We start from the raw sequence: 13,498 nt of genomic DNA, 5'->3' as shown, positions 1-13,498 counted from the left end.
AGACAACATTGCCTTCTAGCTTTCTTGTACCCAGGAAGCTGAAGTCTCCTACACCAGATCCTTCAGAGGGCTCGTAGGGATGCACTCCCCCAGGACAGACCCACAGACCGCCCCTTGCTCAGCATGAGCACAGCTCTGCCCCTAGCGGTGTTTACCCTCTGCTAGCAAGAGCCAGACTGAAGAAATAAAAGCTCTTTTACCAGCCACTATGCAAAATAAGGGAAGTGCCCACACTCTCAGCATGGCCAGCAGCTCCTGCCACAGCACATCAGCGGTTCCCAGGCTGGTGTTGAAGGGCCTGACCCCTTATAAATGATCCCAACCAAACACCTCCTGCCTGTGCAGTTACCCCGGGGGTGCGTGAGCCTATCCAGACTCACGGTGACCTGCAAACATGCATCTCTGGAAAGGCAGGAGCAGAGACTAGGATGAGATCTAGGGAAGGTGTTGCCAGGAAGGGCACCTCCTCTCCAGGCTTCCAGAAAGCTGCCTGAGCCCCAGGCTAGGCTCCCGCCAGCCAGGCTGAGAGCAGATGCAAGCAGACAGCAACATAGCCTGGGGTGACGGGACATAGCCGCAGCTTTCCTCGGCTCGCCCTCTGCACACTGGGCTGAACCCTCGGCTCCCCACTCCCCTTCATGCTGCAGGGAGAAGCTGCTGAGCGGGACAGATCCTGCCACTTGGTCCCCTGAGCCCCTGGTGCAGCGCAGAACACAGCTGCATCGAGAGCCAGCCCTGCCAAGCTGCCAGTGCCAACGGGGCTGTCACAGCAACTGAATGCGCGGGTCCGAGCAGAGCTGGGTCTTTGGAAGTTCGCAGGAAGAGGGCATCAGTGTGTCACCCCTTGTAGAAGACAGGCATGAGGAAATGTGAACGCCTTTGGCTTCCTCTTCCCACTGCAAAAAGGGACTAGACAGGAATGCTGCTCCAGCCCAAAGACAGCAACACAGGACTGAGAAGTTGGGATGGTGAGATGCTGCAAAGTCCTCTCCTCACTGTTCCAGCCCTGCTCCTGCCTGGCCCCCTCACTGCCCCACAAAGCTGCTGCGAAGCAGAAAAGCTGGGGGAGTGGGGGACCAGTACAGGGGCTGCTACAATTTCTGGCAAAGCAGCTTCATGCCCAAGTGAGAGCATTTAAGTCCCACTCAGTGCTGGCAGGGGGCTGGCAGGGTGTGCTACAGGCAGGGACAAGGAGTAAGCCCTGTCCAATCACACACCCTGGGAAAGGTGACTCTCAGGAGAGCCGGCACAGTGTGGCCCCAGTTCCCGCACAGCCGGAGCACTCAGCAGTTGGGGTCCCCAGAGCCACCGAAGCACTGGTGCCTCCGGCCGGTGGCTGTTGTGTGACAGCAGGGTCACCCGCCAGCAAAGGCCGTGAAAGGCGATGAGGACCACGCTTGCTTGACCCTCCCTGCCTCCCAGTAGCAGCTGCTTACAGCCCTGTCTCTCCTGTCTGCTTTTGTGGGTTGTTTTCTTTTTTTTAATTTTGTTTTTTTCCCCTACAACCCCCTCATGGGCAGCCTGACCCAGAGCCAGGGTCAATCACTCGCGCCACCTCCGTACTCACTGTGCTGGGCAGGACCAGGGGCACGCCGGGCAGAGGGCTGTCTGCAGTGCCCGTGCTGGGCCTTAGCACCACGTAGGTGAATCCCATCTTCCCGCTGTTCGGCAGGGTGACCTCTGCTTCGGTGACTTTGTTAAACAGCTGAAGAGAGGACAGAGGAGTGGGAAGCTGAAGGCACAGGCCTGATACTGGGAACCTCCTTCTGCTTTCATTGGGATGCGAGCAAATGAACTCAACACAGGAGAAAAGCAGAGGCAGAGGAGGTATGGGCACTTGAGTCTCCCAGGTTAACCTGGGGAAGCCACCGCCACAGGACACCCCTTAGCCCTACACAGGAACAGATACTGATGGCGGCATGCAGAGGGGCAATGCCAACCACAGAGATCGGTCATAAGGAAACCAAGGAGGAGACAAGCTCTCTGCACCTCATGGTGTCATCTCACACCCAGCTGGAACAAAGGAGGTGGCATCACGACATTGCAGAAGAAAAAGCACCTGCAGTGACAGCAAAATGGGAGACAGGGCAACAGCTGGAAATATCTGTGGGGTTTTTAACCAAAAAGAAGTGGGGATTATTCTAGGACATTCTCTCCAGCTACAGTGACTGGGAAGCCCAAGTTAACTTCCCCCCTGGTTTATTTTGTTGATTAATCAAGAACATCAAAAGAGAGCACCTCCTTGGACCTCAGGCTTTAGGAGTGGATCAGCAGATGGATGTCTTGGGGCACGTCCCTCTGGAGATCACCACTGGGACCCTGCCTGCCCCAGGAGGTGCTGTTAGTTACCTTGAGGAGGAGGAATTCCCAGCTGGAGTGGGGTGGAGATGGCCATTAAAAACCAGCTTGAATGCAGGACATATCACTCCAAGGTTGTACTTCCAAGCCATAGAGCCAACAAAGTAGTTGGGAAGGGGAGAGAGCCCTAGCCCTAGGTGGGTGGCAACCCGCCGGTGATGGTTTCACGACAAGGACCTCTGCCAAGAGAAGCGTGTGGTACCTGCAGCCTGTAGTCGATCTCTGTGATGTCTAGGAGGTAGCTGATGAGCGAAGCCTCCCCACTCAGCATGATCTCGTAGGTCGGGCCTCCCTCCACCCTGCACAGCACCATGACATGGGCGACGATATTTGTGTAGCCGAAGAAGGTGAACATGACCCGCTGGCTCTCACCTGGCTGCAGCACACCGTAGAGCGGCAGGACATCGAAAACCTGGAGGTAGGCGAGGAGAGATCAAGATGTCGAGCATGGAAACTGATGCAGAAGAGCAGCCATGGCTTGGAGCGAAGTACAGACGTGGCTGGAGGGGGCTCTTCCTCAAACACAGGCAAAATCACCCTAATCTCATCCTGTATCCATTCCACTTACCAGTGGAGCGGCCATGGGAAAAATCTTCTCCCATACTCACTCATTAACGCATTAATTAATACACTACATATTAAAGTAATTTGGGCTGTCTCCTGGCAGCAAGAAATTCTCTTCACTGCAGAACTTGCCTTTAAAAGCACCTTTTATTGCCTAAAGAAACACACAGTATTCGGAGGTGAAAGCCCTTAGAGCTGGGGAGGGAGGACTCCAGCCCAGCTCATCTGACTCCTGATGCTTTTCACTCTCTCCGATTTGCATGCTGCGCTCTCTCAAGATGCTACAGCAAAAGCTACTGCAGAAATTTCCTGTTGACCACTTGATTAGCAACAAGATGAATAATGCCCTCCATAGCTGCTGCACAGGTCAACCCTACAACATGTCCTGCGTGGCCTCTCCAGTGACCAGTTACTTAGCAGCGCTGTGCTTGGAGGGACGTGAGGCTACTCTGCGAGCAGCATCGAGGGCCACCAGTGGGAGGGGGGCTACATAACTGCTTGCCACACTGGAAACGTGGCACAAGATGGATTCCCACTTACCTCCTCCATTCCCAAGGTGACGGGCTCTGCCTCCACAAACTGCATCAGTCTGTTGATCCCCACCAGGCTCTGAGTCTCCACAGCACCTTCCAGCTCCGCAGCAGTGGATGGCAGCAGCTGGAAAACAAGCATCATGGGCTGCAGTAAGCAGCTGGCTGGTCTGGGTGAGACCACTCTGCTGCAGGCTCCACCACCTCATCCAGCCAGGAGCAGCTGAGATGGGACCTGGGTGCAAATCAAGTATGGGTATGTCCGTGCCATCCATTGAGAGTGGGTCCAAGCCCACCCACAGGTGAGACACGGGCTCCATCTGCACTTCCTACGCACAAGCTTGCATGGGGAAGCTGAGTGCACTCAGCCCTCAGTCCTGGCAGAGACCTCAAGGGCATTTTGCACCCTTGTGCCAGCCCAGCTTCGCTCACTCCTGCCCAAGGAATGTGCCCAGAACCCCAAGCCTCGACAGGTTAGGTTCTTCATGACAAAAACAGGAACACAGCTGCAAGTGAGAAGTATCAAAACCAGGAAAATAAGGACTTGGCACAACTATTCCATTTCAGAGAGTGCTTAGGTTTCATCTCGTGCAGCCATCAGTGCTGGAGAGCTGAGGATCTCCACCAGGTCATTCTCTTGAACAACACCTTCCTGAAGAAGGCAGCCGAGGTGTTCTTCTGTCTTGCAGCAGCTGAGAGCTGGTGTTTGACCTCAGAGGTGCCATCTTTCAAAAGGAACCTCATCCCTGGGCTTCTGATCCCTAATTTAATAAGCGAGGGCTTTGTGAGTGCTTTTGAAATGTAGTAATACCTGCTTCTTCAGTAACGTGAAGAAGTGCTTTGTGCTGGGGCCTTGACATCAGCAGAATCTGCAAGAATATTTATGGGACATCTTTACACCTAATCAGAGGCTACACCTCCCCGGTAGATGAAGCTCAGAATCAGAAGATTCAATGCTCTTTCTCTCATCTTCACATTTTCAAGCCTAGCAAAGCTTTGCCAAGCGCCTGTTCCCAAAGATTCTAACCCGCATATTTCCTAGGCCTATGGTCTCCCACCTCCCCAGGGAGGTTATGTGGTACAGTGACACAAGCGGAAGATGAAGCTGCAATCCAGACATATCCTTTGAGGCACTTTTGGATCCTACTTAGCCATATCTACTTGAATTTCTTTGCTTTATTTCTGCATACATGGCAACAAAGCAGGAAATAAAGATGATTCCACCCTTCTATCTGAAAACATTCAGCCACACTATTCTTTACGTCTACAGGGTATCATTTCTCCTGATTCAGAAAAAATGTGCAGTTATAATGTTAAAATGACCGATATTTGGATGTGAGCAGATGCAACCCCTCTCCTTGAACTTAATGCCAACGCCAGTGCTTTCAGAACTTCCCATGCTTTCCTGCATCCTTTTTTATTGCCCCAGGAGCAGCCTCTGTCCCACACAATGCAGAACAAGGCGCCAGTTCCCACTAGCATGGACGTCGAGTTCCAAAGCACCGAGGTTCACCAGGAAGGTCAGCAGACCAAAGGCCATTTTCCATGCCAGGAGGAAGAGACAATGACTTTGCAAAGTCTCATTTTATCAAAGACAGCTCTGTGGCCATCCCTGCAATACTGCAGGTTTCGGGTGAAGGCAGAGACATAAAAACAGGCGGCTCCAGCTGGGGTTGAGAAGGTGGTACATGGAGATCACAGTACTTGGCACAGCTTGATACAGGAAGGAAACTGGAAGCCTTCACATCATGATGCAGATAAAAGCCTCATTTTACAGTGTAAAAACAAGCCAAAAAAACCCCCAAACTCAGCATAGGTCCGTAGGATCTGAGAGGGCTTCTCCAAGCAAAGCTATCCGATTTCTCCCTCCCCAGAAGCCCCGTGTCCAGCCACTGGCCCTGCTGCCCAGCCCGCCCTCAGGGCACATGACAGCAGGGCAGCAAAAAGGGGGATGGGCACAAGCACGGCTTTTTGGTGGCAAGCTGGGGGAGGCAACGCAAGCAGTAGGTGTACAAGAAAATCTACCTTTGCTTCCAGGGAGTCATCTGCATCTGCTGGCTCTTGGGCAGGATCCCCTGCGGCTCCCAGGGCTTTGGCTGGTTCCTCCACACCTCCATCCCTGCAGCTGCTCCCTGCAGACACCGAGCACTTGGACCAGGCTCCCCCCTCCTTTGGTGGTTGGGGTTTGATGAAAAATTTAGGTATTGGAGGGCTGAACCTGGAAAATAACATAACTTTGATTGCGGACCTGCAGTGGGAGGGAGGGAAGCCTGCACGAACAGCTCCTCAGCAGGATGCGGCCCCCGGCTGGGCACTGGTGGTGTGAACTCAGTAACGGGTCTGACCCAACAGCTCCGAAACCAGGATGGAGCAGGTCAGCATATGGGGCTGCCTAGGGATGATGCTGGTATAGCAGCAGCGCAGGCAGCTGGCAACTGGTTGCAAGGAGAAATGGAAGAGGACACAGGTGAAAGCCTTGTAGGGAGGTAAAAAGCACAGCAGGAGAGGAAGAGATACACAAACTGTGCGAAAAGGTGAACCTGAGACACAAAGGGGCAGATCCGGACAGCAACAAGCCAGTGCAGACCCACCAGTGCCCTCCCGAAAGCACCCACAGCTGCAGACTGTGCCTCCCCCACCCAGAGGGCCAAAGCAAGAACTTCTGCAGCTCTACCAGGTGCTAATCCGGAATATTTCCCCTGACACCCACCCGCAGCTGCAGGTCAGCACAAGCAAGCAGCAATGCCCGAGGCTTTCTCCAAGTGCCGTACGGCAGGAGCAGGGATAAGCCCGGAGCCTGCTGTGCCCTAACCCCGACAGAGCCCAGCACCGTGCGGGGGCACCCATGGAGCCCGGTACAGGACACCCCCACACACACGGGGCAGCGTGGAAAGACACGCTGAGCAACTCCAGGCAGAGACTCACAACTGAACAGCCCATTGATCCCTGAGGAGCACCGAAGCAGCAGCGATTGGTGCTCCGGGAAAGGAAGCTTTGGTCATTTTTAATCAATACACAGCAAATGCCGATGACAAGGTTCAGCTCCTGCTGTGCTGCCGGTATTCCCTGGTTGTGAAACAACGGCTCCAACCGCACCTCGCGCTAAAAGGGCAGCAGCTCTGCTGAAACAAGGCTATAACCGATGTGGCACTTACCAACGGCATGATCACCTCCCCAGCAGCTTCTAAACGCAAACCATTTGAGGACCAATTTGGCAAATGATTCAGCAAAGCAGTTCAACAGCTCATCTTACTGACAGGACTGAGTTGATAGTTGGACCAACACGTGTCAGTAAAGAGTGTTCGGTTTAACATTTTCAAACATTCCCAGTGACTCAGACTACATTCCCTGTTTCAAATTGCAGCAGGTGCTCACAGTAACTCTGTTCACCCTTCTGATGCCCCATGGAGGACACACTGGAACCATGCCTGCCTGTCACCACACCTATCTGCAAGTGTTCCCGAGGGCAAACGAGGCCCATCTTTTACAGCAATGTGGGTGCTTCCTTCCCAGCTGGGAACTCAGTGCCTTTAACGACGTGTTCCCAAATGAGTATTTGTCTCTAGCTTTGCAGCTCATCATTTAAGGCTGGTTTCCATTTCTGGATTAGAGGCTCTGTGCCTCACAACCCCCAAGAGATTCCACCTGACTTGTCCTTCCTGCAACCACATGCAAGAACAAGGCTCTGCCCAGGCGAGCTGCCCCAAGCAGGGACCGATGAGCAGCAGTGCTGTCACTCCTCCCCAGCCCCCCCTCTGCCTGCTACTGGGACCACATGGGGGACACCAAAGGCGACCTCAGCACCGTCCACGTGGAAGAGCAAAGCAGGACTGGAGGGGACGAAGGCATGCGCTTGCCCCTGCAGAGCATCGCCCATCTCCAGTCCCACCAGTGCAACCTTCGCTCCTCTCAGCCGAGGCACCTTAACAAGTATTGGGGTGCCCTGAGGGGTGACCCACCTGCTCAACACCTCCAGCAGCTGCTACCTTGGGCATCTGCCTCAGGATAAAATAAATCCAGCTCATCTGCAACAACGGTGCCTCCGGGCAGCCTGCAGCTGAACGCTGCCTGTCCCTGGTGATAGGGAGATGCCCGCAGCGCAGGGGCAGACACATCCAGGGCCAGGAACACCTCGAAGCTCTCCAGCTACACACCAGTCCATGCACCAGTTCAGCGCATGGGTCTGGCCATTGTCATGGTGATGGTCCCAAAACTGCTAGCTGTGACCCATCCTAGCCAGGAAATGAAAGCGCAGCTCTCAGAGCTGCTTGTGATAAATACTGTAGGTTAAGAACGGCTCCTGAGGAGAGGTAAACCCCCAAGATGCAAAATCCACAATCACTTATGAAATTACCCTTAGTTTTATAGAATGGCTTGAGGCAACTTCATGGGATCGTGGTGCCTAGACAACAATATTTTTCTCTCTAAAGCAGAAGCCTCTGGGACCTGGTGCTGGGATATGATGTGATTAGTGAGCCCTGCTGTGGAGAAGCACAAAGCATGGTGAGGGACTTTTTCCAGTGAGGGAAATCAGAATGAACAACAAGAAATGTAACATGAAAAGGAAGGGAGAGAGGAACCCAAGGTGTCAATAGAAAGCTGATCCGGGGAACAAGAAATCTTCCTGGTGCTGAAGAAAAGGGGGTTGTCTTCAAAAAGGAGAAGAAAGGGGAAGATAACAAGATGCTCAGCATCAGCCCAAGATTTAGGCAGCTCTTGCCCTCCAGCACCTTCTGGCCAAGGCTGTGAATGCAGGGAGGTAGGCAAGGAGCAGAGAGCAGCTCCTCCACCTGCAGAGAGGACCCATCCCAAACCAGAGGGGCTGAAGGGCTGTGGACGTGCCTCCACCAGCACCATGGAGCTGAGAGATGGAGTCTCCTGACATAAGCAGGTCATCCTGGAGCTGGAGGGGCTGAAAGCAAGGGGTTAAGCCCTCCATGTCCATCTCACCCAACCTGGCCACCCCTCAGGTGAGACAAAATGCATCCAGGAATTAACAGTGGGGATTTAATGGGAGTATGGGAGGATTGACACCGGGGGGAGAGGAGCCCTTCCTGCTAAGGCCAGGACAACCTTGTGTCACCCACTGTCCCCAACCTCCTGTTAAAAGTATCTCAGCCTGTCTCTTGGTTTCTGAGCCTGCTAGGGCCACAGCTTCTCACAGCTTCCCACACCCACCTCCCAAAATAGAGGAGCTAGAAATCCCACCACTTCTGCAAACTACATGTGAAGATTCACACAGGATGATGTGACCTGGCTGGCTGAGGCTGTGCGAGAGCCAGCAACATGAGGACCGTCCCCCCAACCCTGCAGCACTGCAAGAGGAGTGCCCCAGCTCCCCACAGCCCCGGCCAGCACCAAGGACATGAGCCAGAAGACACCACCCCTTCACATTAAATGCCAGAGTTTTAACGGTGCTGAGACTGCTTCCCTAGTGCATGGCACCCACGTGTGGAGCATCCTTGCCCAGGTCCCCAAGGACCACCCACTGGTGCCCCCACTAGCCATGGCACTGGGTGAAAATAAGCCTCCCAGCAAAGCACGAGCTCTTCTCAGGTCATCACAGGGAAAAGCACCAGAGACCGCATGCCCATGAGGCACCTGAACAGGCTACAGGCCCCTACAGTGCACTTTTATTTCTCCTTCTGGCCATCAGATGCATATTAAAAAGGCACTTTGGAGCCAGCTACAGACAGCTCAAGAGTGTTTGCTGCTGAAAACAAAATAATATAATACAAGTGCAAACCAAAAGCCTTTCCAGCGCACGGTGTGGGAACACTGGGCTTGAGCTGGGCCAACTGGCCAGCAGCTGAGGAAGGCAGTGGTGAGGGTTTGCCCTCATCAAGAGTGACTATTGAACAGCATTTCATCCAAATGGCCCTGAAGCCTATTTCTTTGCTTGGATAAATTCCCCTGCTGAGCTAAGGTTTGTGTATTTACTGAACCACCCACTGAAATTCAGACCAGGCAGCAGAGAGACAGAGAAGAGAAGCAACATTGCTGCGGTGAGATCCGACACCTCCAACTCCTGTCTTGCACATGCTGGAAGGGATTAAGCTGGATTTGGCATTCATCTAAATGCAGCGAGCGGTCCCACTGTGACCAAGTATTAATTAACTCGAAGTTCATACACAATTTCAACAGCCACTTAACTTATCCAAGTCAAAAAAATGTCAGTTTTGAGAGATGAGGGAGAATTTTGATTTCTTGTTTGAAAGCAGAAATTGTGTGGGAATGGATGCAGCGGAAGTGAAGTGTCTCATGTTCCTGGGGCAGCAACCAAAGCTCGCCAGCACCTTTAAGCAGGAGCCACAGGATTTGATTTTTGGGTGCACAAGACTCCTCGGCTCCTGCTGAAGCCCACAGACCTTGACCATCCCATCACTTTCGATGAGAAGAGTCAGAGGAGGGTCTGAGGCCCCTCAGGCTCCATCTGACAGGGCTCGTGCCTCTCCCAGAGTACTTCCACGGGATGTGGCTGGTCCAGTTTTGCAGGGGACAGGCACTAAAGCTCCTCAGGCACTTTGGTTCAGCTGAAGCTGGACCAGGGCCAGCCACCACTGGCATCGCAGGCACAGCGGCTCTTTGTGGAGATCATCCTTTGGCAGCAGTACTTCCCTCTCTTGACAGGTCACAGCCCTGGACGAAGTCTCCACTGACTTTACCGGAGTTATTCTGACTTGCATTGCTTTTACAGATGGCAAAGCATGACCCAGTAAGTCCTCTCCTTCCTTGTGCTTTGCACATCAGCCAGGTGATTTATAAGCATCAGGTGAGCTCCTGATTCTCTATCAGATAGAAAAATGTTTCTCAATCCGACTCTGCCCAGAGGTCCCTCCGGTCAAATCAGTAGCTCTAACAATAAATACAATTACAGTCTTTGTTCAAAATTAAACAAGCCCTGACAGCAGTATTTTGCAGATGCTATTTAAAGTAATCCGTACCAATTACAATTGTACCAGATGCTTCAAAAATCATCTCTGCCAACAGACGACTGTATTGACTCCCGTGACCGATAGCAAAGGAGGAGAGATGTGCTCCAGCCGTCTTTGTGGCAGGGATCTGGACACTCGCTATTTCAGGATGCTTTCAGGGGGACAAGCGCTAGAGCTTGGAAACACAAAGGGTGTGGCTGCAAGGGTGAAGAATACTAGGAAACAGGGGGGAGCAGAAGAACTGGTTGAGCATAACCAGCTGAGAGCAGCAGGATGCTCCTGGGTGATTAGAAAGGCAAGCAGGAGGCTCCTGGCCCTGGGAAGAGAGAGGTTCTCAATCTCCTATCCTTAGGGAAAGGCTGCAGGAGGCCGAAGCTGGATCTCAACAAGTTTGTAAAAGGGGTGAACAGGACAGTCTGAGGTGGTAGGGGCCAGGCTGGGTGGGCTTGGCAGGCCAGTTTCACCCTAAAGGAAGCCAGAAAGCAGCTCAAGCCTGAGCTGGGGCATCCTGGGGGTTGAAGACCAGCAGGTACCTGGGCTCTGCCCAGGCACCCATGCGCTCTGGGTGCCTTGTTGCACCCCGCGGCAGCACACAAAGACCTTGCAACCCCTGACCAAGCAACCTCCAGAGCACAGGGGCTCACAGCTGCACCACAGGAAAAGCCAACCACGGCCCCTCTGCCCACCACCTCGCATCACTGTCCCTGCACGGTGCCAAGAGCAGAGCGAGGAAAAGGAAGGAGAGGCAATGACGGCGCATGTCCTGAAGTCCTCACCTAGAAGGAAACGTCCCTGCTCATCTTGACAGCATCTGCTGAACCCTAGGAGGTGTCTCCACCAGCCCGCACTGGTGCAGGCTGCCCAGCATGCCCGGGGTAGGCAGCGATGCCACAGCGCACCCTCCCAACGGGGCTCTGCAGCGGGTCACCGCAGGGAAAGACAGGAGAAGGTAAAGCAGCAACGATAACTAACGCAGAAGGAGAAACAAACCAAAACAAGCTCCAGTTTCATATACTTCCGAGGGTCGCATCCCCAGATCACCCAGACAGACACTGAAGCTCCACCCCTCTGAGTACACCAGCACCGCCATCCATCCCCTGTCCAGAGGAGCAGGGTTTGTGGCACCAGCAGAAATCACAGATTTAAGGCTGTGCATGGCTTTCACCCTGTGTAAAAGGCGAGTTAACATCACTGCTGGGTTATTATTAAAGGTCACCCCCATAGCACAACATAATTACCCCCTGCTTTACCAAGAGCAAGGCAGAAATACTCCCAGGCCATACTAAAGACTGGTTGTTACTCGGTAAGATCCGGCTGTGAACAGGCTAGCCCAGTGCCCAGGTCTTCTCCGCCAAGCTCTCCTCGTAGCCATAGCTAATCTCCAGTTCCCAGTAGGTTGTGTCCTCTGAGCCAGATCCCAATTCTCTAAACAAACGTGTTTATTGATGATCTCTATTGTTTGTAATGGCAGCACTTCAATGCACAATGGTTAACTTTGCTCAGTTTCCTAGGGCATTATGGAAAAACCATTTGCTACTGTAATTAAAACTGCCCAGACTAGACTTTTGTGCTATGCAGAGAGGCCACAGCAGGAGGAACTGCTGGAAATGTGTTTATAAATGTGCTCCAGCATGACTGCAAGATTGTTCTTGGGCTTGGAAACCACAGCCCAGTGCTGGATGGCCCCGCTTCCCACAGACGTTCAGACAAGTGCTCCCACCAACACCTACAGCTGTACCCAAAGCTGCAGCAGAACCTGCCGTTTCCCTGTAAAACACTAAATAGCTGTTTGGGGAATGTGATGAGCAGTTTAACAGATGAAAACTCACTTCACCAGTGTGGTGTTTGCCTCAGGCCACAAAGGTCTGAGAAAGCAGCTTTCCAATACCAGCCTTCCTTCCCAGGGGAACCAGTATGGGGGCTACAGCAAAGCAGCAGCAAGAGACTGGGGCAGCAGCACATCGTTCTGGTGGCAGTGCCTGTGTAGGTTCTTAGTGTAAAATGACAACACATAGGGTTGGCAGGAAAGAAAGATCATATATCTGCTTGTCCCAGTGCCTAAGTATAGGTTTGTAGCTCCAGAAATAAAGTAGGACTCTAGGCTATGGACAATGCAAAAAGTGTTGGTAGCATCTCACAGCCCCAGCTTGGCTGGAGAATGTTGTCTCCTTCCCAGCGTCAAACTGGTGGAGATCACTTATTCCCTGAGAACCTAAGCCCGACCACGGCTGGTAGGTGTTACTCCCACAGGGAAAGTTGAAAGCAATTTGTCAGAACACAGGCAAACAGCCTTGGTCTTTGCAAAGCACAAACAGGACACGAGGAAGGAGAAAAGCTGCAAGGAGAGAGCAAAGGGGCACATACCTCATCTGGCTCACGTGGCTGTCCATCAGGAACGCCCAGTGGTACTGGACAAGAAGCGGGCTGCAGTTGGTCATCTCGATGTAAAGCACACCTTCAGTGTTGTTCAAGATGCAGCCAAAGTCCAGGGCCGTGGGCTGGATATGGAGATTCGGAAAGTAGACTTCTCCCCAAACCGTGACCCGCTCCTCATGAGGATGCTCAAGAAATCGTATCTTCAGAACCTTCTCTACTACCTGGGTACACAAATCCTCTTCATAAGCAGGGTTAAATCTGATGGAGAGATGAAGTTCCTCCCCTATCTCCAGCTTCACGGGCTGCAAGGAAATGAAGAGTATTAATCGTCAGTGTGATTGAAGTTCCAAGGTCTGGCAGCACGAAATGTGTAAATGTTCAACGTGTGACCCCAGCGTAGGCTTCTCAGTTCATCCTGCGTTCCCTTCACAGTGTGCACCTGACTGCAAGCCCCACCACGCTCTTGTCTGAGGCTATCTCAGGCTCATCTCACTGTGCTCTGTATCAATACACGAGGAAAATAAATATTCTTCTGCTGAATTCGGGACCCACAGAAGTTATGTGCTAAATACACAACTAAATCAGCGCTCTAGCACACCAGGGCCTTTTGCCCCAGCTCTAGAGGAACTCCTTTACCCTCACAGCACAAGCAGCATGGCACTGCAGCCTCACCCTTGCAGGGGCTAGTCACCGGCACAGCACAGAAGTGGTGGCCGTGTCTACAACAAGTGTTTA

General features: G+C 52.8%; 1 pseudogene; it reads right to left on the bottom strand.

The window, feature by feature from the left end:
* Window positions 1-13,498, bottom strand: part of LOC141938295 (hydrocephalus-inducing protein homolog) — an 86,271-nt pseudogene that overhangs the window by 13,605 nt on the left and 59,168 nt on the right.

This window comes from Strix uralensis, chromosome Z (assembly GCF_047716275.1).
Source record: "Strix uralensis isolate ZFMK-TIS-50842 chromosome Z, bStrUra1, whole genome shotgun sequence".
Lineage (NCBI taxonomy): Eukaryota > Metazoa > Chordata > Aves > Strigiformes > Strigidae > Strix > Strix uralensis.
The sequence above is the reverse complement of the archived record's forward strand: the minus strand, read 5'-3'. Positions and strand labels throughout refer to the sequence as shown.